The sequence below is a fragment of the Canis lupus genome, chromosome 16 (genome assembly GCF_003254725.2).
Source record: "Canis lupus dingo isolate Sandy chromosome 16, ASM325472v2, whole genome shotgun sequence".
NCBI lineage: Eukaryota > Metazoa > Chordata > Mammalia > Carnivora > Canidae > Canis > Canis lupus.
This window is the reverse complement of record NC_064258.1, coordinates 36,429,344-36,455,422: the sequence shown is the minus strand read 5'-3', so window position 1 is coordinate 36,455,422 and position 26,079 is coordinate 36,429,344. Positions and strand designations below refer to the sequence as shown.

The window sequence follows — 26,079 nt, the reverse complement described above, 5'->3', positions numbered from 1 at the left end:
GTCCTACCATTGGTGTTAAATCCTGCATTCCTTATGCAGGCAACCTGTGTTCTGTTGGTTAGTGTTTGGGGAGAAGAGAAAGGAGGAGAGTTTTAAAAAATCAGGTGTAGTGTGTAGTACAGTTCCAACTTAAAATTTAAAACATTCTTATAAGTGACTTTGCTCAAATTACAGAGATCAATGCAAGTAAGAATCTTCTGTCTCAGATACCATAGTTCTTTATTCTTGAGAAGGGTTATTAATCCGTTCAAACACTGCACTGTACTACAACATTTTTTTATGGCCTTGCTGAGTAAAGGCATTTATTCCAGAGGTCTATTTGACTGTCAGGTTTGGGGAGAAAATTTACTACTTCTGCTCAAGGTAGAAAGGAATAGAATAAGATAAGCATTAGGAATTTCTCAAGGCTGAGAGGAATCTCTATACAAAGAAGAAGAAAAACTTGGGGATTGTATAACCAGAATGTCTCAGACAGTATATATTTCCTTAAGCTTGTGTCCTGGTCCTCACCTTGCTTTACTGTCTCCCTGAGACGCACAAGATTTTATCACCTCCCTGCAAAAAGTTCCTAAAATCTATTGCCCTGACCTCTCTTTTGAGTTCCAGAAGTTCTTTACCAGCTTGTCGGGTATTTCACGAATGTGTCACCAGCATCTTAAATTTAATGCATTAAGATATAATATATGGTTATCCCCCCCATTCTCTACCCTCCAGCCTATACTTCTGTCACCTGCTCATCACTCACATTCAAAATCTGTGGCAAAGCAGCCAGTTCCCTGTTCTTTATGCTTATGGGGATGCTTCATTTGTCACATTGCAGTGTGCTTTGGCTTTCTGCCCTTGGAGGAAGTCTAGATGTGATTATCCTCTGCATCTAGAATGAAAAGTTTGCTAATGAAGCTGGCGGAAAATGTTATACTTTCAGGAGGTGACACCTGAGCTTGCTTGAAATCAGCCCTTCCCTCTATTGCTCCCAAGCATAGGTTCTTATATCTGCCTAGTGCATCTGTTATCTCTCCAAGGCTCTGCACTAGTTTGCTGTAGCCTCTGGAGAGAAAAGATTTGACTATTGATTCCTTGCCAACTACATTTTATCTCATTTGTTGGAATAGGTGGGCTTTGCCTCTATTCCTTTTTTTTTTTTTAAGTTTTTCTTTAAATTCCAATTAGGGATGCCTGGGGGCTCAGTAAGTTGAGCATCTGACTCAAGGATCCTTGAGGAGTTGTGCAATCGAGCCCAGAGTCAGGCTCTGTACTCAACAGGGAGTCGGCTTGAGATTCTCTCTCCCCTCCTTTTTGCCCCTCCCCCAGCTTGTGCGCGCGCATACACACACACACACACTCTCTCTCTCTCTCCCTTTATCAAAAATAAATAAAATCTTTAAAATATATATATTCCAGGGATCCCTGGGTGGCTGCAGCGGTTTGGCGCCTGCCTTTGGCCCAGGGCGCGATCCTGGAGACCCGGGATCGAATCCCACGTCGGGCTCCCGGTGCATGGAGCCTGCTTCTCCCTCTGCCTGTCTCTCTTTCTCTCCCTCTCTCTGTGACTATCATAAATAAATAAAAAATTAAAAAATATATATATATATTCCAGTTAACGTACAGTTTCTGGTGTGCAATACTAGTTTCAAGTGTGCTTTATGTCTAAGTGCATCTCATTGGGTTTCTAGCCTTTGAACTATACTTGAGCAAGGAGGAAGTACAAAAATCTAATATTTTAAATTTCCCTTCTTCTTCCTCACTAACAATGCAACCTATTTTGGATATCCCCTAGAACTCTTGTGTCTTCTTAAAAATCCCCCCATTAAGGCGAATGATGAATGTGTTCTGTGTGGGCTGTCAGATATGTGGATGGTATGTATGGGGGACCTGTGTATGTACTGCTCTCCCCTAACTGCCCAATTTCAGGCTTGGCTTGTATGACTCCGATGACTCAATTATGAATATTCTGAGGGCTGTGGCTGGTCCCGTCACTCTGTCCTCATACAGCACTTGCATGTTCTCAGACCCTACCATGTAGGGGCCACACCTAAAACAAAAAGCACCTTGGAAGTAGGACTTCCTTGGAGTTCAGTTGTTTTATAGACAATAGTGGAGAAATCTTTTCCTCATCCATGTTTAGTAGAAGAGATGCAAATAAGCATAGTCTCACGTTCTGTTGGAAGCTTTCAGATAAATACTTCTAGAAAATTATTTTGTACTTGATAACTGATAGGAAGTTGGCCACTTAGTTCAGATCAGTGATGTATTATCCATAATTGTATATATTTAACCAACAAATACTGAATATTTCATTCTAATTCAAAAAATAAGGCATAAACAGGGAAAGATAGCTAACTATGTAAACTACTCTAACCATAGCTAAATAGCTAATTATGTGAAGTAAGTTTCAAAAGGGGCCTAAAGTACAGCCTGGTGTTTAAAAGCACAAGGGTTTGGGATCAGATCTGGGTTTTGATCTTGGTTCTGACACTGGTGGTGTGGCCTAGGCAGATTCATCTTTGTACTCCCAGTTTTCCCTATAAAGCTTTCTTTGTAGGCTTGTAGGAGCTAAATGAGTTAATACCTGAATCATGCCTAGTGAATTGTGGCTGATTTAGCTAGAGTATCATAGAGTAAAACTCAAATAAAACATCTTCAGAACTCATCACGGTGCTAAAGGGTGTCCTAACAAGCATGGCATCCTGGATGCAAGGCCACAGGTTTAGGGCTTCTTAATTTTCTGATTAAGGGATGAGTGATCCCAGAACCTAGAATGGCATTGAGATTGGTGGCTCTGACTGTTTGAAATAAAGGGGATGTGAGGGACAGAAGGGAAGCCAGGGGCCAGATTAGCAAACATGTCACTGCATCAGTTCAGTAGAAGGACAGTCATACCAACCCCCATACAAATAGATTTAGTCACCGAAGTGCCAACTACCCATCATCAGGTGGAGATGTTGGAGAAGTAACATTATTACAATCCATGATAAGATCACAGTACATAGAGGATATTAAAGGAGAAGAATCAAAGATGAATAGACTAGGAGTCAGAGAAGACATCTCTAAGTGGAAACACAAGTTAAGTCTTAAAGAACAAAGCAATAGACATTAAAAAGGAGAGGTAATAGTTTATCAAGCAGCAGAAACAGCATGTTGTAAGAGACAAATACATGGGAACCAAAACCCAGATTAATTTTCTAACGTGGTTTTTTTTTCCCCCAGTGGAGTTTTGTTTTTTCCCTAGCATGAAGACCTAGATTTTTTAAACCTGTTCTGGACTCTCACACTGACCAGAGTACCTGTGCCATCTGCTTGCCTAACACTGAGCCAGATTTCACCTGGTAAGAATTGTTCTTAAAATTTTGGTCTAAAAGTCCTGACCATGAAGCCTTTAAGAATAGTGATATTAAATCTGACTCTGAGCTGGCTTCTCAGATTTCCACTAGACTGGTTCTACAGCAAGTGCTCTATAGGATAGGGAGTTCCCCATCCCACTCACATACATTCTCACTAAAATGAATTGCTCACTCTAGCCTTAGAGTAATAGCCTCCAACAAACAGCAGATAGCTTAAGAGGCAGTCTTTCATTAGACCTTCGTAGAAAGATTAATGGATATCAGAGAGTTTTGTCTCAGTAGCTCTCAATCTAATTTATCATCAGAATTGCTTGAGGAATTTTTAATGCAGAGTCCCAGGCCCTACTCCTACAGATTCTAAAGTGGGGCCTGGGTCTATATATATGTATAAACTCCCACAAGTGACCCTAGTCATCAGCCAGATCTGGGAGCCTTGGTTGAGAAGACAGCCCCTGGGCTATCTGTCCACTGACCATAGCTGATAGAATCTGACCAGTCACATTCTTTTTCTTGAGCATCAATACTGAAAGCCACGAGACATTTTGGGCACATTTTGCATGGAAGTGATGAGCACTGTGCTCTGACGACAGCAGCATTTCTCCTTGTACACAAAGGCAGTACAAGCCAGTGAGCAGAGAGAGAAAAGCCGCATACATGCAAAGCTTCACAGATGAGAAATGGCAGACGTGTTCTGGAGCTTTCCGTTTCCCATTCCTTTCTGAAGCCTGGTCACCCTCCTGTCTTTGCTTCTATGAGGTATTCCTTTATACTCTAATAAATTCCCCTCTCTGGCAAAGCCACCACAAGTTGGTTTCTGTTACTTGCAATTGAAGAGCCCAACTATCACAAGTCTTAAGTAAAAGAGCTTCTCTAAAGAATAATCAAAGCATATACTTTATACACACTATACACTAGTGTGTATACACTTGAGATATACACTATCTCAACTTTCTCCCCAAACGAGTCTGGAAATGGGCTCAGGGGAGGAAAACACAAAACACTCCTACTGTTGAGTAGCTTATTCAGTGATTAACTTAGTATGAGGAGTACTCCTTTATGAAAAAAAGAAAAAGATGCTATTTTGATTGGCAGAAATGAAAGGTAGCAATGAGAGCCACATGAACAAGCAGGGCCCAGATGGGCCTCCCTAAGGGAAAAGGAAATATAGCCAATTTTATGGCACTGATGATTTTTGAGGCAGAGCCAACCTCAGTTACACTGATCTCAATCTGTACTTCAGCTTCACCCTCTCTGGATCAGCCCAAGGCTGGCCGAGGTCTCTCAACCGAGCTGGGATTTTTTGATCAGTTGGGTTGAAACAATCAACACTTCTAAGAAACAAATAGAGCACAGTTGCTCTCAAATGAAAAAACTGGCAAGCTACTCTTTCCCAAAGGGAGCCATCCTTGCCAAGCCAGGATGCCCTAAGGGTCTTCCTGCACAGGGCACCTCTACTCTTGCACAGGAAACACGTTCAACCCTCCGGCCACCACCACACACCTAAAAACCAGAAACGGGAACCCTGGGTGGCGCAGCGGTTTAGCGCCTGCCTTTGGCTCAGGGTGCGATCCTGGAGACCCGGGATCGAATCCCACGTCGGGCTCCCGGTGCATGGAGCCTGCTTCTCCCTCTGCCTATGTCTCTGCCTCTCTCTCTCTCTCTCTTTCTCTGAGTATCATAAATAAATAAATAAATAAATAAATAAATAAATAAATAAATAAGTAAGTAAGTAAGTAAGTAAATAAATAATTAAATAAATAAAAATAAAAACCAAACAGAGACATCCATCCAGCCAGGGGACTGGAAATTTAGAGCAGCATCTTTTGGGAGGGTTGGTGCTCTCACTTAGTGGCTGTTTACTCCACTAGTAAGCTGAGGCCACAGAGGCTACTTGGGCCAAGGAGCCCTGCTCTGTTAAGTCCTGTGGCCACAGTGCAGCCCTAGAGCCCAGTCAGCAGATGCCTGCCACTGAAAATGAGATTAGAAATGGGCCAGAGGGGCACCTGGGTGGCTCAGTGGTTGAGCATCTGCCTTTGGCTCAGATGGTGATCCCGGGGTCCTGGGATCAAGTCCTGCATCAGGCTCCCCACAGGAAGCCTGTTTTTCCCCTCTGCCTATGTCTCTGCCTCTCTCTTTCATGAATAAATAATTTTTTAAAAAAAATCTAAAAAAAAAAAAGAAGAAGAAGAAGAAGTGGGCCAGAGTGGTTCTGAGGCAGAAAAAGCCACCACACAGAGTAAAATTGGATTCAGAATGTCATTACATGCCATGCTGGTGGTCTTCGAATTCTTTCCCAGAATTCCCAAGGGGTTCACAACACACCGGGCAAAGAGAGTGGGGTCTGAGTCTCCTCCCAGCCCTGGTTTCCAACAGAGCAGTTCTGCCTTGATTTATTCACTGGGCTTCTTGTCATTTTGTCTGCAGGATGGATGCATAACTAATAGTTCCTACCGAGTGTGTGGGTGCATGAGGGCATGTAAGCACATGTGCACCAGACACTGTGCTGGGTGTTTCAGATGCCTCAGCTTGATTCCTTCAAATAAGTCCAAGTGGTAGGTTCTGTTATTATCTCCATAGCATAGTTGAGGAAACAAAAATATCTTGTCCAAGGTCACAAAGCTAGTATGTGGGAAAGCCAGAAATGGAATCTGGCTCGGCTCCTTCAGACCCTGGAGCCCTGACTGATACTGTCTCTGGGATGGACCACAGGAAAAGCCATCTGAAGGAGGAAAATAAAAAGTGAGCCCTTTTGCTAGAGCAGTCATTCTCAACCTTGCCCACACATTGGAATCACCCAGGAGGCTTTAACGATTATGAATGCCAGGCTCTTGCCTCTGGAAATACTGATTTAATGGATCTGGGGAGCAGCCTGGACATAGGGATTTGTTTTTGAAGATTGAGAGCCACTGCCTTAGAGAAACAGTGATAGGAATTCAATAATTAAAATTACACGTCAACACTGATTGGAGGGTGTCAAAGATAGGAATTTCCCTCATGGCAAGTTACTCAGCTGATGGCATAAAAAGTATCCTTTAAGAAGGAGAAAGAAATACAGCAAAACTGCAGCTTTGGAGGAGGGTGGAGGAGACTGTTTTCTTCTCCTGTGCAGCTCAGCTATGAACTTGAGTGCACACAGTGGTCCCTTACTTGGGGGGCTGACACAGAGGATAGCTGCTCTGTGGAGGAGACAAGGAAAGGTGGGAAAAATGTCACCTGGAGATCAGGGCCCATCATCTGTGATTCTGGTTTTTATTGGACTCAGTCCAGGACCAGGATAAGCTGAAGTGGGTGAGGCCTTGAGGACAAAATTAAAGGGGACTCAAAACAAAAACAAAAAACTCATCTGTCATCAAGATAAATCATGTTTTAGTGCCATATTTTAAAAATAAAGATCAATGCAAAAAATATCCACGATGAACAAAATGTTGAGAATTTTAATACAGACAGGATCCAACAGGGCTTCGATGGGGCAGGGGTGGGTTGGGGTGAGTGGTGCCAGTAATTGTAGACTTGGATCTCCTGTCTTTATTTTGGGCATCAATCTTGATTTTTAAAGCTTTTGCGTTAAAGCATTATTTTTCTTAATTTTTTTGCCCTACCGTCAGTCCCAGTAAACATTCCTGCTAAGGGAGTAAACCTCTTTTTGGCTTGTTCAGATCCTTCTGGATTGAGGGAGGGGAATATCACAAAAGCATCAGAAGAACACTAGGTTCCCAGAGGCCTGATGGGATTTCCTGTACCAGGAAGACTCCACAGAGAAAGAGCCTCATTGTTCAAAGCCAGCAGGTAAGGAGGGAGGGAGAGTGAAAACCATGCACACAGAGGCTAAGGTCAGCCTCTGTGCTGAGGGCAGGCCTGCTGTTCCTGTCTCTGTTGACTCACTTGGCTAGGAGAACACAGGGGCCCGTCATACAGGATTCTAACCGTTCCCTTGGTCAGTTAACCTGTTTAACCTTCAGATCCCTTATCTGTAAAATAGAGCTAATAATATATCCCTCACAGGGATATTTTGGGGATAGATGAGGTAATATCTACAAAGCACTTTGCACGCTGCCTGGTACATTTTAAGCGCTAAAACATGGCATTTAGCATAAGATGACAACTCCATCTTCTAAGTCTGTTCTAGAAGCTCTACCTTCTTATCTCAGTCCACTTTTGGAACATTTCACTGCTCACCGATAACTCACTAGAGGGGTAGGCCAAATCCGTCAGGTTTGTTGCTTGTTAGTAAATCTGAGCAGTTGAAAAAAAAAAAAATCTGAGCAGTTGTCACTAACATGGGTCAGGATTAGAGAAGACAGGAAGAAGCCTGGGTTCTCGTCTCACATGTAGGACTTGCAAGCTATGTGGACTTCGGCATACCCCTTCTCAGGGCCTCTTCATATCTTCTTTACAATGAGGATTTTAATGGTATCTTTCTTGTTCTCTTGGAGGATCAAAGAGATAATGGTGCAAAAGTGATGCACAGTTGCCACTCAGGTAGAAATAAGCTTTAAGATATAATTCTTGAAGTGGGCTCAAGAGATGAGCCTGGTTCACCTGGTTCTAATACTGAACTTCAATAAGCCTTGAAAGTAGATTCTTTATTCAGGACATTAAAATGATGGCAGAAAGTTTTGAGAGGAACAAAATTTGGACTATGATGTGAACTATATATTATCTGCTAAATTTTTACTTCAAGTAGAGAGACTAGACCTAGCTCTGGTGCTAGCTCTATTACTTTCCTATGGGGCATTGGGGGTAACTTTAAGAAATATGACTAGGGGAAATGTCTCCCCCTTGACCCTGCCTACAACTACTTCTCCAGTTGTCCCAAGTTTGTGTATTTTGATCTTCTTAAATATCCACTGTGGTTACACATTCTCCATGGGTATATGTTCGAATTATCACTTTTTTTTTCTCAAAGGCTATACACTAAATCATGAGAATTTTTGGTCTTTTTGACTATAATTATTTACAATTCAAACTGTAAATGCAGAGTCACTTTCCAGGCATTGTTACAGAGTGAGTGTAATGGACTGATAGCATGAGCTCTGATATTATGCTATGTATGCCTCTAAATAACTGGCCTTCCTTTCCTCTCTTACATGGGGGCTCCATAGCTCGGATCTCATAGGATGGTAGTGAGAAATAAAAGAATTAATATTGATAAAGTGCTGAAAATGGTGCCTAGTGAATAGTAAACACTTAATAAATGTTGCCATTATCGTTTTGATCTCAGTTTGTGAGAGCTGTTACACTAATCCGTGCAAGTCTGAAACTTAAACCTTTTCTATGGGGCAATGCCTGTGATTCCAAATACTGTTGCGTATTATACTTCCTTCAAAGTTGTCTCCCTGTTTCCTTGCTTTCTTCCTTTCTTCACTGTGGCAATAGGAAGGATTATACAGACAGGCTATTCCAGGAAGTCTTTCCCTCCTGACACTGAATATCCATCATGTCTCCTCTTCTCTCCCACTTCACCCACTCATTGCAGCCTCTGGCAAGTCTATCATTTGGCAGTCCTATGTCCATGATGAATCATCTGCTATAGCACTCAAATTATGAAGAATAAAGTGCTAATAAAATAGCTGACCTTTGATTGGTATCATTAATAAATAGATATTTAGGCTATTTTTTGAAGCCAAATCACTTTTATAAAAACTAAGTGATTCGTACTGCTATCAAAAAAAAAAAAAAACAAAAACAAAAAACAATTCTAAGTTGTATTTGAGAAGTAGAGAAATAGAAATTGCTGTAAAGTACTAGTGAATCAGAACATGGATATTTGGGCGTAGCTGATGACAGGATGATCAAGTTAGAAGTGTGACATAATTGATAAAGAAAAGAGATTTATCCATCAAGTATTCATTGAGCACCTGCTATGTGCTGGCTTGTTTGGAGAAGCAAACAAGAATAGGTCATAGACCTTGCCCCTGGATTTTGATTCTGAACAGTAACACATGCTGTACCAAATGATATGGCTTATTCTTAAGTATAGTATTGCAGCAATGTATTTCATGCTGTCTCAGGCTTTCCTTAGACTTATAAAATGAAAAATAATAGTGTAGGGTTCTTATTATCTTACTTCCTGCTGTTTTTTGTGTAGAAACGAATAAAACTCTACAATGATTTGCACCTATATATATTTAAAGATTGGAATTATTAATTGAATCAGAATTTTAAAATAAAAATCTAACAAAAAAGAGTGTGTGATATGAAATCCTAGTTGATAAACACTCCTGTGCTAATTTATTTTAAAATGACATTTTTATTTTAAAAGACATGAGTGTTAATGTACAAACTTGAGAACTATAGAAAAATACTAAGAAAAATTTAAAAATCGCTTATTATCCCATTATCCAAAGATGGTTAACATCCATTTTCTGTTCTCAGTTGGAAATAAGTGTTGCAAGTGTACATCATTTAGGAAATGACAAAGCATTTTTATCAGATGATCTTCTGTGATCTTGACAGAAGTTCTGAGGTGGGCAGTTTATATTCTAAATGGAAACAGCCTCGGGTGCCTGGGTGGCTCAGTCGGTTAGCCATCTGCCTTCGGCTAGGTCATGACCCTAGGGTCCTGGGATCAGAGCCCTGCACTGCATTGGGCTCCCTGCTCACTGGGGAGACTGCTTCCTCCTCTGCCCTGACCCCCTGCTTGTGATCTCTCTCTCTTGTGATCTCTCTCTCTCTTGCTCTCTCTCTCTCTTAAATAAAAATCTTTTAAAAAGTAAAAAATTATTTTAAAAAAAATGAAAGAAAGAAACTCAGCCTCCAAAAGGCTGATACTTGGTCAAGTTCAGAGAGTTGATGAATCCAAGAACCTGAGTTTGTACTGGAGTCTTTAACTTCAAATTCAACATTCTTACCAGACACAGCAGAGTAGATTTTGTATGATGTTCTAAAAGATACAAAACTAACCTATGGGAATAGAAGTCAGATCAGTGGTTGCCTGGATGGTGGGGGCAAGGAAGTGTTGGGGAATTAAGAGAGGGACACAAGGCATCTCTGGAGGAATGGAAATGTTCTCTAACTTGATTTAAGTGTCAGTTCCACAGATATATGCATTTGTCAATACTCATCAAATTCCTACTTTTAAGATCTATAGCTAAAAAAAAAAAAAAGATCTATAGCTATCACTGCATGTATATTTACTTCAATTTTAAAGATCATTTTTCTATTATAAGTGATAGGCTATTAAATATGGAAAATGGGCAGTGAAGTAATAGCTTCATAATGCAAAAATATCATTGTGTTATTTCATTTGTTTTCATGCAAACTATTTTTATTATCAAAGTGGTCATCTTCCCTTTCCTGGCGTATTAGTTTCCTATGGTTGCTGTAACAAATTGCCACACACTTAGTGGCTTGAGATAACCTAAATTTATTACCTCACAGTTCTAGAAGTCAGAAGTCAGAAATGGGTCTTGCTGGGCTCCCCTCAAGGTGTTGGCAGGGCCATGTCCCTTCTAGAGGTGCCATGTGAGAATCCGTCTCTTTGGTTCAAAAAGAAGGCTCAAAAAAAGAACTTCCAAATGACTCCTAAACATACGAAAAGGAAAAAAACATACAAAAAGATGCTCCACCACATTAACAATCAAGGGAAATTAAACACAATGCTGATCAATCGCCAAATAGATAAATAAATGGTGATCTAGTCATATGATGGTAGGCTATACAGATATGAAAATGGATGAACTGCAAATATAAACAATGACATGGATTGTAGATACACTCAAATGTAATATTGAATGGAATTAGCCAGTCACAGAAGACTTACATAGTGCATGATTCCATTCAGGTAAGATTAAAATAAAAAGTGCGGCCCTGAACCATGTATCAAGTGGTATACTGTGGTTAAATAATAGGAATCTAAAAAGAACTGAAGCTGCTGGAACAAGGAAGAAGAAGGAAAATGAAGGGTGAGTGGAGAGAAGGGTGCATGGTGTTTGGAAAGAAGATGAAAAGGCTTTGGGATGCTGGCAGTCCCTGTTTATGACCTGGGTGGTACTTACATGGGTATTTATCGTGAGATAGTCATTATACTGTATGTTTTTGTTTTGTGCACTCCTTTGCATCTGTGCTCTACTTCACAATTAAAAAGTTAAAAAAACAAACAAACCAAACACCAAGATGGTTCAGGATAAAAAGAGAAAGCAGGATTCATTAGGAGGCATCCAAGAACCCAGGATGATATTGGAATAATAAAGCACAAAACTTAACTTACTGGTTCACAGGGGCCCATGCAAAAAGGGAAACATATTGTACTATATAACTCCTGTTGCCTGATAAAAATAAGCACACATGTTTGCCTGGAGAGAGAAATATTTCTCTGACTCTAAATTGTGGGCAGAATGTTAGGCTCATTACATAAGGTAAGAACAATGTATTCAGTTGCAGGTTTTCTGAAGACCACGGAATGTTCCTTAAATGGACATTACTTAACTGAGTTCTTGATAAAGCTGAGAGCATGACGTTAAATCATAGCTCAGTGAAGGTATTTCTGAGGGAAACTGAGTTGACACAGTCCTGTGACTTTCTAGGGTAAGGACGTACCAGTGCTGTAGGGATTCTTAGGAATTCTAAGAGAATTCCAGCTGTTTCTTAAATGCAACTTTCTGTACTCTTTCACATGCACCATCGCAGGGAACGGTCAGTGTCCCAGGCTGACTCGCTCTTTGTGGAAGTTTTCCTCAGACCCTTATTACAGGCTTGGCCTCCTACCATGGCTCTGTTGGCTTTCTCTTCCTTGACCTTGACCTCTTCTTGGCCTTGAGCACAGCTTTCTCTGGCTTAGCATGCCTGGCTCATCAGGTTAGGATGGAAGCTAGACAGGATTTCTCAGCATGACTGGCTCTGCATACTGTACTGAATGTAATGGATGCAGTATCTTCTTACACCTCTTCCTCCTCTCCAAGGCACCCTGCCCCTCGGCCCCCAACTCTGCAACACAGCAGAATGGTTCAAAGTGTGGACTTTGGGCTCAGACTCTGTGGGTTTGAATCCTGACCCTACTATTTAATGGACATATCCTGTGTCTCATTTCTCTCTTTGTAAAATGGTGACAATTACACTGTTTACCTCACGTGTAGGTTAAACCCCGTGAAGTGGGGAGACTGTACTGTGGTGTGGTTGAAAGCATAAACTCAGAGACCAGACTACTTGGGTTCACATTTCAGCTCTACCACTTATTAGCCATGTGGTCTGGGACAAGTTTCTTAGCTCTTCATGCTGCTGCAGTTGGCTCACTAATAAAATGGGAATAACATAGCATCTGCCCAAGGGTTGTTGTGAAGATTGAGTGGTCTATAATGTACCCAAACAGGGCACCTACCAAATGCTTTATAAATGTTTGCTAAATAAAGTGTTAAATACCTGACATATAATAAATTTCAACAAATGTTACATATTTTAATTCTTTTTTGCTTATGTGACTCCTTCCATTTCCTTGGCTCTAATGATTGATCAAGGAGTAAGAATCTGAGGGTAAACCTTGGCTATCCTTCTTTCCTTCCTTCCTTCCTTCCTTCCTTCCTTCCTTCCTTCCTTCCTTCCTTCCTTCTTTAGATTTATTTATTTATTTTAGAGAGAGCATGAGCTGGGGGAGGGGCAAAGGGAGAGGGAGAGAGAGGGAATCTCAAGCAGTCTGCACTGAGTGAGGAACCTGACATGGGTCCTGACTTGAGCCCCAACAGGCAGCCTGATCTCACAACCCTGAGATCATGACCTGAACTGAAATAGAGTCTGATGCTCAAACTACTGAGCCACCCAGGCACCCCAGCCTTGGATATTTCTAACTGAACTCTTAAGATGGGGTGGTGGGAAGACCCTTTTGCCCTCCACAGTGTCAGAGAAGAAGCAAATTAGCAACAAGAGAAAAGAAAACTGGCACAGAAAAGTAAACAGTATTTGAGAGGAGAGGGGCAAAGAGAGCAACAGAGACAAAGAGACAGGCAGTGAGAGACAAAGAGACAGAGACCTAATGGTGTTGGAGTCATGGTTCTCATGTCTGGAGTCCCAGAAGTTTCTTGGTTTTCTATCTTTTCTGACTATGGTTCTATGGTTGAACAAAGAGCTCTTCTTTTTATTCTGTGAGCTACTTTTTTTAAAAATAAATCTCTAAGCAAATTTGAGTCAGGTTTCTCTCTCTTGCTACCAAAAGAATCCAGAAGAACACCACTAGTTTGGGAAAAGTCACCTTCTAAAATACATCTGTGAAAGATGAGTGCACAACATCAAGTGGCATACAAAGTTCTAAGACCCAAAACGCTACCTGGTGCAATCATGAGCTCCCATTTTTTACATTCACAGATGAAACTTATCCAATTTCCGATATATTCTGCCAAAATTTTTCAGAGTGGATCCCATTATCTTACTGTGTCAAAGCAATGCTGTGGGATTAGATGTATTAAAAGTAATATAAGCTGATGTGGTAAGGCCATTTTGTAGTATATTTACAGTAGCCTGTGACTGAACTATCTCTATGGCCGACTCTCATCATAAAGCAGCTCTGAGGGCCAAATGATGCCCATCAAGACATACCATTATATGCCATTAGTCCTAATTCTGATTTACTTTTTTATAGGATTCAACTTTACTGTTCTACAAATACATTTGTTATCTTCTATCCTTACATTTTTGTTTATATTTATTCTTTATGTGTTTAGGAGTGAGATGACTCTGGGGCCTTAATTCATAATGCCCCTTGGCAACAATGGAGCCTCAGGACTAGTCTTTGGGTGCCTACATGCTTATGGTGCCTGGAACTGCAAGGAGAGATTGTGAATAAGAGTTTGGAAATAGTAGGGTTTCTAGACATTGGAACTACAATCTTCACCTGCAGGAGAACAGAAAACACCATCAGTCTTTGAGGATGTGCAACTCAAAGGATGGGGTCAGACAGCCTGGGACCCAGCACAGTTCTGTCCATATTTCACCTGCCTCCTTCCCATCTTTTTCCCTAATTGACTGGTGGAGGAAGGGAGTTCTATAGCATCACATTAGGACTTTTCCATATTGTTAAAGTATTAATGAGTCATTAAAGATGGAATCAAGTTGATGAGCCATGTATAGTTTACTTAATCATTTTCTTATTGTGGGTCATTTAGGTTGCCTCCAAATTTTGCTTTTGTAAATACAAATGTAATAAAATCTTTGCTCATAAAGTTTTTTTTCCACATTTCGGGTAAAAATATGCAAATTAATACTGAATATTTTAAGTCTTTTGACAGATTCACCAAATAATTTTCCAAAAGGGCTCTATTTTCTAAAGGGCAGTCTGAAAGTACATTTTTCTCTGTTCCTTTGCCACCATTGAATATTATAATTTTAAAAACCTTTGCTAACACAATAGTTGAAAAATGATCTCTTTGCTTTAATGTATATTTCTTTGATTATTCTTGAAGTTAAACACTCTTCCCTCATGTGCTTGTTAACCACTTATTTCTTCTTTTCATATACTTTTCTCAGCTCTGGACTGTTCTCATAACTTCTAATTGCTGAATGAGGTCAATGAATGCAGAATTCACTGGGATTGGGAAACACTTCAGCAGCCACATGGAAGAGCCAGCAAACAGCTCAGAAATCCACCAACTTTTTGGGTCCCCACTTAGAAATCACACTTGTTGAGGTGCTTTAGTCAGTCAAGCAACTGACTTCTGATTTTGGCTCAAGTCTTGATCAGGGGGTCATGGGATCAAGCTCCCATGACAGGATGCATCCAGCTCCCTGCTCAGCACAGTCTCTCCTTATCCCTCTCCTTCTGCTCCTGGCCCTGCTCCCATTCTCTCTCAGTCTGTCTCTCTAAAAATAAATAAATAAATCTTAATAAAATTAAATAATCACACTTGTCAACTAGTTTGTGGTTTACAAAACAAAGATTAGGCCATCTACATTCATTTGCTTATTCACCAAATAATTCTTCTGGGCATTCTCTTACTGAACACTGTTTTAGACACAGTGAAAAATAAGACAAAAATCCCTCCCTTTATAGGATATAAAGGAGGGATTCTTATTTAAACACAGAAAGTCTGATATTTTGTAAGTGCTAGGGGAAAAGAAGAGCTGAGTAAGGGGGTTGAGAGCACTGGGGAGGATGGGGGTATATGCAGCAATTTTTTAAAAAGTTTTTATTTAAATTCCTGTATAGTGTAATGTTAGTTTTCAGGGACACAATGTAGTGATTAAACACTTCCATACAATACCCAGTGCTCATCACACAAGTACACTCCTTGATCCTCATCACCTATTTCACCCATCTCCCCACTGACCTCGCCTCTGGAAGCCATCAGTTTGTTCTCTATAGCTAAGAGTCTGTTTCTTAGTTTGCCTCTCTCTCTCTTTGTTTTATGCGGCAATTTAAAATATGGTGATAGGGGTAGACCTTTTTGAGAGGTGGCATTTGAGCAGAGACTTGAAAGAGGTGATACAAGGTGCCAAGGACAGTCTGGAAGTAAACTGCTTTGGGCAGAGGCACCAGCCAATACAAAGGTTCTGAGATACGAATGAATATGCCTGATGTGTTCCAAGAATAGCAAGGGAGCCAGGTTGGCTAAATAGAGTGATCAACATGTAGAGGAATAGAAGTTGAGGTCGCAGGAGTCAAAGGATTGGATCCCATAGGGTCTTAGGGATCATGGTAAGGATTTGGGACTTCCTCAGTGTGAGACTCAAGGCACTGGAAGGTTTTGAGCCAGAGGGGTGACATGATATGTCTTGTGCTGCATTAAACACAGACTTCAGGGAGTCAGGGGCAGAGGCAGGGAGACTAGTTCAGAGACTGCTGCAAACACCCAGGGGTCACTCCTGGCAGTGGAGGTGGTGAGAAGGCCCCTGGTAGAGCCACGAAACTTTCTGATGGGTTAAATATGAAGTGCGATATGAGGTGGAGTCAAGGACTAGTTCTTTTTAAGACTTCCTAGGTCTCTCTACGTACAATAGAACCTTAATTAATGTTTCTGAATTTATAGAGTCATAAAAAGTTATAGAGTTAAAATGAGAAAGAAATTTGCTCATGGAGAGACCTCCAGGCATTAAGGCCATGAGAACTCAGAAGGGGCAGTGGTTTTATCCATTCTAATGAGATGACAAATAAAAGTGATAACAAGATTGTAGCAATTGGTCCATCATTTACCATCTTCATATATTCCTGCTTAACTTTAGTTAATTGGATTAAAATGAATATTTACTATCTGGACAACTGATTGTGGTTCTTATATAGGATTTATGCCTGATATCTTGTGAACACACCAGATAAGTGATTGCAATGATTTGATTTACTTTACTGTTCACATCGTGTTTGGACTGTTAGGCAGATTCAAAGTGGGTCACGTGTTTAGTCAAAAATGAGGGCTGTGTAATGTGAGTCATCATTTTTAGATGAAGGGGTTTAACATATATTGTGTATTTTATTTTCTTATCTAAAATTCAAAAGAAATTTTAGACCCCTCTGCAGACCGTACTGCAGAGAATAAATGTGGTTCTGTGGGTTGACAGTGAAGCAGCAGGTTGAACATCCATCCCTGTAATAGCTTCTATTTTATGAAAGTTTAGAAAATGCATTGCCTCACCATGGTGGTGTTCTCAGTGACTTGAGCTGAGCTATGGAATGAGCAGAACAGAAAGGTGAGATGAGGGATGAGGAAAGCACTGCAGCCTATAGTTACTGTAGTGGCTTGGCATTGTGGCGGGTGGGAATGAGTGCTGGTTAACTGGGAAAAGGTCCAAGGACAATCCACTGCTGTGTAGACTAGGGCAAGTCATTTAACACTTTCAGTGTCAAGACTATTCATTTGTAAAAAAGAAATAATTCAGAGGCACCTGGGTGGCTCGGTTGGTTAAGCTTCTGCCTGTAGCTCAGGTCATGTTCCTGAGGTCCTGGGATGGAGCCCCCCCTTTGGGCTACCTGCTCTACAGGGGGCTTGCTTCTCCCTCTCCCTCTGCCCCTCCTCCTGCTCATGCTCTCTCTCTCAAATAAATAAAATTTTAACAAAAGGGAATAATTCATATTGCCCTAGCTATTTCTTAAAATCACTGTGAGGCTCAAAAGTGAAAGTGATAAGGGATGCCTGAGTGGCTCAGTTGGTTAAATGTGTGACTCTTGATTTTAGCTCAGGTCATGATTCCAGGGTGGTGAGATCAAGGCCCACATCAGGCTGCACACTCAGTGAGGAGTCAGCTTGGGATTCTTTCCCTCTCTCCTTGCCTCAACCCCCTGTTCACAAATGCACTTGTTCTCTCTCTAAAATAAAATCCTATTTTTAAAAAAGTGTAAGTGATATGATATAAAATTGCTTTGTAAATACTACAGCATTGTATGAGTTTAGGTTTCTGTTATTGATTTACCTTTAAGGGACATTATTCATACAGTGGTCCCCCCTTATCTATGGTTTTGCTTTCTGCCATTTTATTTACCTTTAGTCAACCACAGTTGGGAAGCAGATGATCCTCTTTCTGACAGATCAGATCATCAGAAGGTGGATGGTAACCTAATGCTCTGTCACAATGCCTGTGTTATTTGCCACACTTCATCTTATCATGTAGGCATTTTATCATTTTAATAACACAAAAAGAAAAAGAGCAAGTACATAAGAAGATATTTGAGAGAGACATGGATTTATATAACTTTTATTACAATATATTGTTATAATTGTTCTGTTTTTTATTAGTTACTGCTGTTAAGTCTCCTAATTTATAAATTAAACTTGATCATAGCTACATATGTATATATAGGAAAAAATATAGTATATATAGGGTTCAATACCATCTGTGGTTTCGGTTATCCACTGGGGGTCTTAGAATGTATTGCTCCACAGATAAAGGGGAACTACTGTACATAGAGAATATATATGTTATACCCAAAGAACATAGACACATTCTTTCATCATCCTAAAAGCTATATTAAGTTTTCTGGATTCAAATAGTTTATTATTTTATAATCATAATGTTTTCCTTTCTATGGACCTGTTCATTTTATAAAGATCATAATGGGATTTAACCTTTAAACTCTGTGTGCGTGCGTGTGTGATATGTTCATAGGAGGAGGGAAAAAAAAAGAAATGTGGACAAGGCCTTACAGAAATTGGATGAAGCCTTACAGATGACTTAGTCCAATTACTTCATTTTAAATTGAAGCTAGAATCCATGATTTAAATTGAGGCTAGAATCCATGATGTATGTAGTTGATACCCCCAAATGCATAGTTTATTAGAGCAGAATCAGTACTGGAAGCCAGGTCTAGCTCATTTTGCTTCTGTCAAGTATCATACAATTTTCCTATACATTTTAGCATAGAATGTTATACCACCTTTATATTATATAACATTCCTCCACCAACACTCTCCTCCAAGCAAAAAGTGTCCACAATCTAACTTAAAGCTTTATAGCTTAAAAAAAAGCAGAGGAATCAGAGGACATATATTTTCAGAGCCAAAGCTAAGCCAGAATTGCTTTTCCCTTTATCATTAATTTACCTCCTTTGAAATTCAATTTTTCCCCAGATATCTTTGAAATCTTATCATGTGTGATTCTCCTAATACTGTCTCACTTTTGAAGAACTATTTCTGGATGTCTACCTCATGACTTTCATTACATCTCACATGCTACCCTGATTTTCCAAAAGGCCAGGGAAGATGAGTTTGGTTTTGTGCTTTATTTTATTTTTTAGTTAGAGCTCTTTTTTATCAAGGATGAGTGGGAGGCTGGATATTGTAAGGGCATTGAACCTCTCTGCCACAGGGATCTTTCTTGACACCACCAGAAGCAACTTCTTCCTCCCTTGTCATGCCCATGGTGTAATTTCATTCTTAGAATTTATCATGTCTGGGGGCACCTGGGTGACTCAGTGGTTGAGCACCTACCTTCAGATCTGGTCGTGATCCTGGGGTCCTGGGATTGAGTCCTGCATGGAGCTCCCCACAGGGAGTCTCCCTCTGCCTATGTCTCTGCCTCTCTCTGTGTGTCTCTCATGAATAAATAAATAAAATCTTTTTTAAAAAAAAGAATTTATCACATCTGACTTTATCTTCTCTATTTACCTGTGTGCATATTCATTGTTTTTCTCTCTCCTCAGGGGAATATAAGCTTTCTGAGAGCAGGAAGCTGGTCTGAGTTGTTCATCAGTGTATCTTGAGTATTTAGCAGTTGATAGGTACTCAACTATTATTAAAAGAGTAAAAGAATTGTGGGCTCAGTGAGTTGAACATTTATAAGGTTTTGAATCCATATTATCAAGTCATCTCTCAAAAATGTCAAAATGTATAGACTCATTAGCAATGTCTATGAGGATCCTTTCCTTTACATCCTCTATGAACCTAGGTATCACAACTTAATAAGAAATCCTTGTTACTACAGTAGGCAAAATCTTTTTAAAATAATTTTTATTATTCCTAATTTTAATGTACATTTCTTTTTTGAAGTGCATTTTTGAGAAATTTTGTTCAGACTAGTTAAGATTTTGTTTTTTGATTGTGGTAACATAAAAGGATAAACTTTAGTGGTCAAGAAATTCAGTTAATCTTTGTGAAGAAGTTGTGTAAATCAAGGTTACTGTATCAGCCTCTCTCAGTTATGAAGATCAAGCATGTATGATGGCACTTTAAGAAGTATAAACAAGTCATACAATCATAATGATTTGTTATACTCAAGATGGGAATGCAGAGAACAATATGGTTTTACTGAAATAACATATTTAATAAAACACAGTACAAGTACTTTGTTATATTTGGTGGGACATTGGTGGTGTTCAGAACTACCAGAACTACCAGTATGTACAGAAAGGAAGAAATTGATTGGCCCTTATCCCAACCACTTACTTATTCACCCACAGAGCATTCATAATTAATCCTCATAAGAATTCATTGCTCATAAGGACCAATTAACCCACTTACCCTATGCATTTCATCCTTGCAAATGCACATAGAAAGAGAACCCTTGATATCTGAAGGGCTCTAGCTCCAGTCTTAGGCGTATAGGTCAAAGTTAACTTTTTTAACTGTGGTTTGTGAGCTATGTTCTCATCTTGGGGCTGACTTCATTTTAAGTCTCTCTTTTCCTTGCCATTGTGGCAGACCACATGTGAAGAGCCTAGCAGGGATGCTGTGGTGGTGGTGGCAGTCAGAGGGTGGGAAGAGAACCTTTCAAGCGCATTGCAATCTGCTCTATTACTCTGCAGCTCTCCAGAGACTGCAGGGTGACCCAACTCAATCCTTTCTCTACTCACTTCTTCTGCGTGTTTTGGTCTGTTGATTTTCCAGTGTCCGTAACCCAAAGCAACATCTTTCTTGGCATGTTTGGAACGGGAGCTGTTGCTAAGATTACTGGACTCACAAGGGAAAGTTTTGGTGTTTACACAGTATAATGCAGGGCATTATTCTAAGCTGAAGCTTTCATGGTTCTAGACATCTGCAAGGTCAGTTTTTCCTAATCATTTTAATAAAACTAATGGGAACCAGTACACTTGACTTGGTCATTTCTCAAAGGAGCTTTGGTGTTTGATAAATACTTTTCCTTTTCTAGAGTTTATAGTCTAGCTATTACATTTGGAAGCAGAATGCATACTCATCACAGAATGCCTAAGCTTCCTCTTTAGAATTCAATATAATTAAAAGCAGAAAGTATTTAAGTTCTAATAATGTCAGCCTATGTGAGGAATTTTGGGGGACACCCAAGAAGTACAAGTCCTGTAAATGGTGTCCTAATTATATAAAGGAATAAAAACCCATTTCCAGTTTTCAGTTCCCATTTCATTTGCCTGAGAAATGCTTTCTCCAGGTAGGACAGCATAATTTGCTTCTTTAATTGGTCCCTATTCCACAGGGAAACATGGAAAATGTTCTCATGTGATTCATTCTATGGTTAATACCTTCCTTTCAGGTGTATGGAGTATAACACATTTATCACACCCATAGGTTGTGAACTCCAACAGGGCAAGGTAATTCAACTTGGGAAAAGGCAGTATCTGGAGAATGAGAGAGTCACCCAGTTCCCGTAAGAGATGTGAAATGTGGAATATAATGATTTTGAGTTTCTCTGTGGTCCTTTACTTGGCATTTGATTAATACTTTTGCTTATCAGGGTCATTGATACCCAGACTTTACCTTCTAGCCCTGTGAGATTACTGTGTTAAGGCTTACTCTCACCTCACATTGACCCTTCTCTCTAATTTCTTGTAGGCTTAAAAACAAAACAAAACAAAACAAAAAAACCACACCATCTTTATTGCTGTGTCATTCATATACCATACCATTCACTCATTTACAGTGTGTATTCATCGTGTGCAGCCATCACCACAGCTGGTTTTAGAACACTTTTATCACTCCAAGAAGAAACTGAATATCCTTTAGCTGCCACCTCTCTGTCCCCTCATCCCCTCCAGCCCTAAACCACTAATCTATTTGCTGCTGTTGCTTTAATCTCTGAAGCCCTCATGAATCAGCACTTGATAGAAGTCTCCACTCTTTTCGATCCATTCTTCCCCAGACTTTAATGTGTGTTCTCCCCTTCAGTTGGAGCCAGTGTGCTAAGGGAACAGAACGATCTACCAACAAAAGTAGCACCCCAGAGAGAAACTGAGGGTTGGGGTTAGCGCTGAGTGTCCTCAGGTGAACTGAAAATCTCAAACCAGCATTTGGAGAGCCTCCTCAGCCTTAAGTCTTTCCATGGAGCTCAGACTGCAGGGGATTCATCTTTTTGCCTCTTCTGAAGTACAAAACCATGCTGTGGTCTAGCTTTTCACTATCCCGTCACTCTGTGGTTTCCTTTAGTTTATTTTCACCTTCTACTCTGCTCACCTTCGGGACTTTTCATCTGTATCCAACACCTTCATCCAGGAACCTATGAATAATCCTTCCTCTGGCTTTTGCTGTCCGTCAATTTGGATATTGGTTGTCTTCTCAGCCATAAACTTTATCACAGCTTTGTCCTCCGTTTGGGAAGAACAGTGAATCAACATTATTTATCTTCGCTGAAGGCTGTATCCTAACCACCTTAAAGTAGCATTAATCTGTCAAATCATCCCAAAGATGCAAGGCATTCTCTATTATCTAAACTGAGAGTTCTTTTCTATTGAAGGGCATTTTCCATTCTCTTATTAAAATATCTCCACTTATGGCCCTGAATATTTCCAATAAGGGTAAGCATGAGAGAAGGTATACATGGGGATATTTAGGTAGGAGGAGGGCCCCCGTGAGTACTGGTGGGCAGGAAAGAAAACAGAGGATAGTAGAAATCATTGAAACTAGCCATTTCTAAAATAACAAGTAGAACGATTTTGATAATATTCTTTTGATTTTCCAGTTCAGCTTTTCAAAAATTACAAGCTTTGGGGGCACCTGGGTAGCTTAGTCGGTTAAGCGTCTGCTCAGGTCATGATCCCGGGGTCCTGGGATGGAGCCCTGCGTCAGGCTCCCTGCTTGGTGGGAAGCCTGCTTCTCTCTCTCCTGCTCCTCCTGCTTGTGCTCTTTCTTTCTCTCTGTCAAACAAATAAATGTAAATCTTTAAAATAAAAAAAATTACAAGCTGTTAATCATTCTATATTTAATTTTTATTTTGAAAGCACAGATATCAGGCTTTTAAAAATGTCACTGAATAATTATATTCTTCTGCTGTGAAAAATTTGTGGTGTTAGAAAGCTTCTCATTTCTTAAATAGGCTGAAACATACTTCAGCTGCTTTCCTTCTGATGCAATCAGAACTGGACAGACTGGAATGAAATTATATCCATGCCACAAGACTTTTGTTTTAGGGTCTTTCACTTTTTAATAATTCATTTCATGAAAGATTCAAGTCCTATAATATCTAATAAAATTTCATGATTCAGTAAACACTATACTTTATTTTTATAGTGCCCTTATATACATGAACACTTCCTGTAGTATTCCCTCCATCACAACTACCTTTTTTTAAATTCTTGAAGTTTTAACTAATCGAGGGTGTAGTCCTCTTGGCTTATTTTAGTTCTTCTAAGGGAAAAATCAGCCATTTCCTTATGTTCTTAATTTTCAGGCCCATAAGAGCAAATTTTTTTCCTTCAACAGTACAGGAGGTAACATAAAAGAGTGACAGGGGTGCCATATATTTACATATATTCATGTAGTCCTGGCTGAGTTCGTGGGTTTCCCACAGAAGTCCATTTTTCCTTTCTTGAGTCACATCAGAGCCAAAGGCCCTATAAGGGAAAGATTCCCTGCTCGGTGATGAAATGCCAGCACATGACATTCTTTCTAATGAGTCACAGTCAATAAAAATTGTTTTCCAAATGAATCTGAGTATGCCTCCACACCAAGCTACATGAAAGAAAAATCTTTATCAAATTAAAGCATTATGTTTCATCAGCCAAGCTCAGATAGACCTTTCACTTTGGTAAGCAAAGTGAAATGTGTTTCCACACAAAGTGAAAATCCAATCTGTCCTTATTTTTCCTTAGATACACATGTTATGTAATATGAGGAAATGAGGGAGACACATATTGGAAAATGTTTTCAGGGTTTGGGGACCAAAGATAAGCTACTGAGGAGTTTTGTGTACGATAATAATGAAGTGTCTAAAGGTATTTTGAACTCCTGAGAGCTTTCACATAAATGTTAGGTGATGGGATTTGTTTATACAGAATAATTGAACATGGTCTTAACTTGGAATAGGACTGACCCTATTATTAGAAGTGGGAAATTATTGGTAGTGCATTTCTGTTGTGTTGTTGCTAAAGAGACTTAGAATGGGCTAAGTGAACCCACAGATGATCTCCAAAGTGTGCACACCTCAGCCATGGACATGTTAACCCTTTGAGCTTTGGAGAATGAAAGTGAGGAACTGCAGTGTAATGATTGCCCAAAGGTTAACTATCATTGCTTGAAAAGGAAAGAAGAAAATTTTAAGGAAGAAGTGCAAATCATGTGACACATATTTCAGGGCATAGCCGAGGGGTATGAATGTCACGGCTGGCATCCATAAAATTCCCCAAAGGGGAAAATATACAATATATAAGTTTCAACTATAAATCAGAGCAAACCCAAGTTAGAATGAGATGAAGGATTTAACTATGACCAAGGCTCCAAGGTATAAGTGACACCATAGACAAGTGGAGAACCTGTTTGGATCTTGGACTTAACCTTTTCTCAAGCATTGCCAATAAAGTTACCCAGCAAGGAAAAGAGGCAGGGGCAGGGAATTACATTCTTATCCATCCATCAAGAGTTTGAATTATCGAAGTGTCTCTGGCAAGACCTTGTGCTTCTCTTTCTGAATATGGGAGAAACAAAATTATATCCAGAGAAGGGTAGAATGGCCCAAAGTTCTAATAAATGAGAAATGGCTGAAAAACCCAGGCATGTTTAGCAACCAGAAGTGTAACCTGGCTGAGAACCACAGGGCTGTCAGGAATGTGAGGAGGAAGAGGGAAAGTGTGTTCTCTAATGCTCCGGAAGGTGGGGTTAAGACCAATGCAGAGCTGCCCAGCATTTTGAAGAGGGCTCTCTGAGGATAACGATAATGGAGAAGATTGGAATTTATTGTAAGGCCGCACCGATGGGATATGGGGAAGTGGATATAGAACCAGGGTGGGAAGAGTAAGGAAAGCTGTCAAGGAAAATACTCCTAATAGATCTCCCTACCTCCACTGTCTCCAATCACCCCTGTAAGCAGACCTGTGTTCATTATTTTCTAAGCATGTTGAGTTGCTGATCAGAACATTTAATTGGCTACCCATCACCTACTGAATCATGCTCAAGCTCCTTTTCCTGCTATTCAAAGCTTCCTGTAATGTGGCTTTAATCCCTTTACCAGCTGTATCATTTGTCATCTTTCTTGCCTATGTGCCATTCACCTATGAATACCTTCCCCATTCAATTCCCTGACTGTTGAAAACTTTTAGGGCCCGTGAAAACTTGGCCTTTCTCTAGAAGCCTTCTCCATCCAACCCTTCCTCATCCCAGCTGACTGCACCACTTCTTTCTCTGTGTTCCCATAGTACTCTGGCAGTCTATCTGACACTGACCACAGGCTCTCTTGTTTTCTAACATTCTATATTTGTATAGCACTTTGCAGCTTGCAAAGTCTTTTCACAAACACACTTATTATCTACCTGGGAGATTTTTATTCCTATTCTGTAGATAATTTGGCCTCTGAGAGCTTAAGTAATTTGTCCAAAATCACAGAGCTAATATTTGGTAAGCTAGAATTCAAATGTGGGTTTTCTAACCCTAAATCCAGGAGCTATTTCCCTCCCTCCTGTGCTGAGGTTTAGTTAAAGAAAAATTAAATATGAGAACAATTTTAAAATTCTGAAGTGCTATGCACACAAACAAAGGGATTTTTTTTTCATCAGACTGAAATATTCTAGAAGCCAGAGACGAGGTCATTGTCCTCTTTGCATATAAATGCACATTCTCAGGCTCACTCCAGACCTGCTGCATCAGACTCCCACAGTCTTTGTTCTGACAAGCCCTCCAAGTATTCTGATGTGTACTCAAGTCTCAGAACTAGGGCTGTAAGAAGATTATCCTTTTCTTGTGGGGACCTTGTCCTCCACAGGCTACAGGGGCATTATTGGATCATTAACAAGTACACAAACCTCAATTCTCAGAGAAGAGGGTGGCTTATAGTGCTGAGTGAGCAAAAATTTTATGGAGGCTAAAAAAAAAAATGTAAAGACAAAACTGGCAAGATTATGAGCTCTAAAGGGTGTTGTCTTACCTGGAAGGCAGGTGTCAAGTGGAGCTTTAAGTGGAGGAGGTAAGAAGACAGGACTTTGAAAGGGAAATTC

At 40.0% G+C, this 26,079-nt stretch overlaps 1 protein-coding gene across 3 annotated transcripts in view; it reads left to right on the top strand.

Annotated features, from left to right (window-relative positions):
• ERI1 (exoribonuclease 1) overlaps window positions 1-26,079 on the top strand; it is a 117,476-nt gene that overhangs the window by 43,329 nt on the left and 48,068 nt on the right. For 2 of the 3 annotated variants that reach the window (XR_007402549.1, XR_007402548.1), the window contains exons 8-9: window positions 3,208-3,326; window positions 6,998-7,127. The gene's annotated coding sequence lies outside the window, so the exon portion shown is untranslated. Of the gene's footprint in view, window positions 1-3,207; window positions 3,327-6,997; window positions 7,128-14,792; window positions 15,110-26,079 lie in introns of those variants that run through there. The other variant, XR_003123820.3, reaches the window with a different exon arrangement.